Raw genomic sequence first — 5,209 nt, 5'->3', positions numbered from 1 at the left:
CTACTGCGCCTCTTCTCACTCCTCCTCCTATACTCATCCTCCTCATACTCCTCGTTCATCCTCCTCTCTTCTCCTACCTCCTCCTCCTCCTCCTCCTACGCCTCTCCTCCTCCCCTCTCCCCTCCGCCTCCTCCCTCCTCTCCTCCTTACCACATTTCACGTGACAAAACGACCCCGCCGCAACCCCCCCCGCCACACACACACAAAAGACAAGGTAACCAAAAGATCAAAAAAAAAGAGAAAATAAAAATAAAAAGGAAGAAGTTAAAACCAAGAAGATATTCCTTACCGAGCTGAGGTCATCTTCCAGACCGGCGACAATAATTTTGATGATAGTGAAGACCACGTGTTCCTCCATGTAGATGATTTGACGGCTTCCTGGTCTAAAATAACTTCTCTTAAATCTTTTTGTGTGGCGGTTATTTATGGAGGTTATATAGTATTTTCTATAGGGAGTGGATACCTCTTTTTCTTTCACTTGTTTTTTTTTCTTGTAATCTTTTTTTTTTCTTTCTTTTTCTTAATAGATTTACGTCCGTAGAGACTTAATTTCTGGTTTCGTCACAGTCGGAAGTTATCGTTCATCGCGCAACACTCCTGCTTGGAATTCGTTCGTCTGAGAATTTAAGTGAATTGTTTAACACTTGCTATCACTTTTGTTCTTGTTATATTTGCCCGGGTATTTTCTTAGAGAAGTGCTTTGAAAATCGAGTTCTTAGATGGTGATAGATGTGGCGATGAACCACAATTCACGGTACCTTTCTTTTTTTACTTAAATTGGTAAAAAGTTTGAAGTTTAAGGTTGCCTGGTCTGACCGCAGATACGGCTAGACAGTTATGTGTGTGTGTGTGTGTGTGTGATGTGATGTGTGTAGAAGTGTGTGTGTGCATGTGTGTATAAGTGTGTGTGAGTGTGCGCGTAAGTGTGCGCGCGTGTATGAGTACTCGTAGGTGTACTTATATATATGTGTACGTGAATATGTGTCAGTAAATATATATATACACACACACACACACACACACACACACACACACACACACACACACACACACACACACACACACACACACACACACATATCTATATATATATCTATATATATCCCAGCGAACTTGAAAATGACACTCAGTGCCACATCTCCCTCATAGGGCAAGTGACAAGGTTAGGCCTCCCGAAATCAGCCTTTTCTCTTTAACGTCAACTTGTCTGTCTGGAAACCAATTTCTAATAATTGGTGGGCTTGAATATTCATTAGATGGGTTCTAGCATCGCCGTTTTTCACTCTTTGGTATTGTTTATAGTGATAAGGATGTATTTATTTATTTTTTATTTTTTTTAACTTTTGAAAAATATTTTTTTAAATATTTTATCTTATTGATCAACATACACATACACACACACGGATGCATACACACACATACACACGGATACACACATGAACACACACACATGAAAACACACATGAAAACACACACACACACACACACACACACACCGAAGGAAAGCATCGACCATGGAAGAAAGAAAAAGAGAGAAGATGGAATAAAAAGAGAGACGGAGAAACAGAGAAACGAAGGCACGTTATCTGGTTTTCTTGCTGTCAACTTGTCGTGTGTCTTATATCGCCTCTTTGTTCCTAATTATCTAAAATTTCTTTGTTTCTCTTCTTCTTCTATTTTTTTTTCTTTCTACGTCCATTTATCTTCACTTCTTTGGTCTATCCTTATGCAATTTTGCTCTTTCCTCTCGCGTCTACTCTGCGACATTTACTCTTGTTTTTCAAATTTGCTTTCTACTTTCATTCGTCTCTTCTATATTTTCTCTCGTTTCTTGTTGCTCTTTCTTTCATTTCCCCTTCCTACCTTTCTCTACGTTCCCTCTCTCCCCTCCTCTCCCTTTAACGCCTTCCTCTCTTTCATTTTCTTCATTTCTCATCCTCCTCTTCCACTTATTCTCCTCCTCTTCTTCCCTTCTCCCTCTCTCACCAATACCCTTTTCTCCTTCTTCAATTCTTCCCTCTTACCTCCTTCCCCCCTCATACTCCCTTCCCTCTTCCTTCTCCCTTCCCTCCCTCTCCCTCTTCCTCCTCCCATCCCTCTCTCTCCCTCTCCCTCTTCCTCCTCCCCTCCCTCCCTCTCCCTCCTCCCCTCCCATCCCTCCCTCTCCCTCCTCCCCTCCCTCCCTCTCCCTCTTCCTCCTCCCCTCCCTCCCTCTCCTTCTTCCTCCTCCCCTCCCTCCCTCACCCCACTCCCTTACACCAGCCTTCCCCTCCTCCCTCTCCCTCCCGAATACATTTCTCCCCCTCCCCCCTCCCCCCTCCCCTCTCCCTTACCCTCCAACCTTGCATCTCCTCATTATCACATTCTCCCACACTCGCTCACCTCGAAAATGTTGAACGCGGGAGTCCTGACCGCCTCCTCCTCCTCCTTCTTCTTCTTCTTTCTCTCCTCCTCCCCCTCCGCCCCTCCTCCTCCTCCTCCTCCTCCTCCTCCTTCTTCTTCTTCTTCTTCTTCTTCTTCTTCTTTCTCTCCTCCTCCCCCTCCGCCCCCTCCTGCTCCTCCTCCTTCACCGTCTCCTTCTCCTGCTCCTTTGCTGTTTTTTTTTTTTTTTTTTTTTTTTTTTCTCTCTCTTCTTTGCTTTGCCTTGATTTAGTAACCTTCAGTTTGCCTTTATCCTGTCTGTCCTTCTCTTGTTTGAATTATTCTCTCCTTTTCCTGTTTATTATTCTCTTCTGGAGAGGGGGGGGGTAACTGGAGGTGGGGGGGAAGGATGGGGGTAAAGAGGTAGGAAGGGAGGGAGGAGGGAGGGAAGCAGGGAGATAGGAGGAAGGGAGGGAGGGAAGGAGGGAAGGAGGGAAGGAGGGAGGAAGGATAGGAGGGAGGAAGGATAGGAGGGAGGAAGGGTAGGAGGGAGGAAGATAATGAGTGAGTGAGGGATGGAGGGAGGAGGGAGGGAGGGACGGAGAAAGGAAGTGAGTGAGTGAGGGAAGGAGATTCAAGGGAGGGACGGAGATAGGGAGTGAGTGAGTGAGGTAGGGAACGAGGGAGGGAGGGAACGACGGTGGGAACGAGGGAAGGAGGAAGGGAGGAACGAGGGACTGAATGAAATGAGGCACGGAAGAAGGGAGAGAAAGCAGGAAGGTACGGAAAGCGGGAAAGAAGAGAAAGAAAGAAAGATAACAGATGAAGAGAAAGATGGAAATGGGAGAGGAAGTATATGGAGAAAGCTAAAAATGGAAACCAAGAAAGTGCGTGAGAAAAAAGGAAAAAAAAAAATAGAAAGAAAACGGAAAAGACACAAAAGGGCGACTAAACAAAACACAACAAAAAATAAACGGAGAAAAATAAAAATCAAGAGTGCGGAATGAGAGAGAAAGGAGATAAGGCGATAGAGAGAGTGGGGGAGAGGGGGAGAGAAGGAGGGAAGGGATGGGAAGGGGAAAAAAAAAAACCGGAAGGCCACAGCAGGAATCCCAAACTCCCGCGCTTGTGACGAAGGTCCTTGACTCCTGAAGGACAGCGGAGTAAACTGCCTTATGGGAACTGCTTACCTGGGGGAGGGGGAGGGGAGGAGGAGGGAGGAAGGGGGAAGGAGGGGAGGGGGGAAGGGGGAAGGGGAGAGCCTAAGGACATGTCTGGCGCTGGTTTAGACTCATCCCCCCCCACTAACCCCCTCTCCCCCTCCCCCGCCAACACCCTCGCTTCTCCTATTCTTTTATTTTCTCTCATTTACTTTTTTTTCTGTTTTTTATGTCTTGTAGTGCTTTGAACTCCCCCCCCCCCCCCTCCATCAGCGCTATCTTTCCTCCTACTCTTCTTCTGTTTTCTTTTCTCTCTTTTACTGTTTTTTCGCCTTTACTCTTACACTCTTTTGATATTTTCTCTTTCTTCTTTTCTTGTTCTTATTCTGTTTTCTCTTTCACTCTTACTCTATTTTCTGTCTACTCCTTTTGTCTTTCACTCTTACTCTATCTTCTCTTTCCTCTATTTCTCTGTTTCTCTGTCTTCTTTTTACTCTTTTTTTTCTCTTTTACTCTTATTCTCTTTTCCCTTTACTCTATACCTCTTTTACTCTTTTTTTTCACTTTTACCTTACTCTATGACTGAATGGAGAAAGAGGAAGAGGAAGAAATGGTGGAATGAGGGAAAAGGAGTTAGAAAGGGGAGGAAGAAGAGGGATAGATAAAGGTGTGGAAAGATAAGGAGGGACGGAAAGAGAAGGAGGAAATGGCGAAGAGGAATGATAAGAAGGTAGAAAAGAGAAAGAGAAGAGAATCGAACGAGGGGAATGGAGAAAGGAGAAGATAATGGGTGGGAAAAGGATAAACAGAGTAGAAGAGCAGAAAGAGTAGAAAGAAAGGAAGAAAGGAGAGAATAGAAAGGGGCAGATAAAAAGGGAGACAAAGAGGATCGAATGAAGGGAATGAAGATACGAGAAGAGAAAAGAGAAAAGAGAAAAGAGAAAAGATAAAAGGCATAGAAGAACAAGAAAAGGAGACAAAAAAGAAAGAAGGAGAGACCAGATAGGGGCTGATGAAAAGGGAGGCAGAGTGGGCACGAGAGGAGGGCACTGCACTCTCGCACTTCCTTATAAGGGCTGATTCTGGGACGCTTTATGCTGTGAAGTGACTTTGTGAAGTGTGTGTGTGAAGTGAGTGTGTGAAGTGACTTAGTGAAGCACCGTTGTGAAGTGAGTTTGTGATGTGACTTTTGAATAGATTTTGAGATTGGAAAAGGGAGGGAGGGGCGGAGGCCTTAGATACAGATGGATAGATACGTACAGGGAGATACATCAGTATATCTAGATCTTTCTCTAAAGACACGCACACAGATTCTCTCTCTCTCTCTCTTTCTCTCTCACTCACTCACTCACTCACTCACTCACTCACTCACTCACTCACTCACTCACTCACTCACTCACTCACTCACTCTCTCTCTCTCTCTCTCTATCTCTATCTCTATCTCTATCTCTATCTCTATCTCTATCTCTATCTCTATCTCTCTCTCTCTCTCTCTTTGTATATATATAAACATACACACACACACACACACAGACATACACAGACATACACACAAACATACAAATACGCACCACAGAACAACAGAAATAAAAACAATAACTGAAAATAGCAAATAGCAAATAATAGTGCCGGTAATAATAACACCGCTGTTGCTACTAACAATAATAATATTAATAATAATAATAATA

The 5,209-nt window shown here is 44.2% G+C and overlaps 1 protein-coding gene across 1 annotated transcript in view; it reads right to left on the bottom strand.

Annotated features, from left to right (window-relative positions):
* The window catches only part of LOC125046841 (chondroitin sulfate N-acetylgalactosaminyltransferase 2-like), a gene marked incomplete in the record, with an annotated part of 21,893 nt that overhangs the window by 8,113 nt on the left and 8,571 nt on the right, over positions 1 to 5,209 (bottom strand). Inside the window, 1 exon segment of the mRNA XM_047644829.1 lies at positions 290 to 771.

Source organism: Penaeus chinensis, chromosome 39, assembly GCF_019202785.1.
Source record: "Penaeus chinensis breed Huanghai No. 1 chromosome 39, ASM1920278v2, whole genome shotgun sequence".
Lineage (NCBI taxonomy): Eukaryota > Metazoa > Arthropoda > Malacostraca > Decapoda > Penaeidae > Penaeus > Penaeus chinensis.
This window is presented reverse-complemented; position numbering and strand designations above follow the sequence as displayed.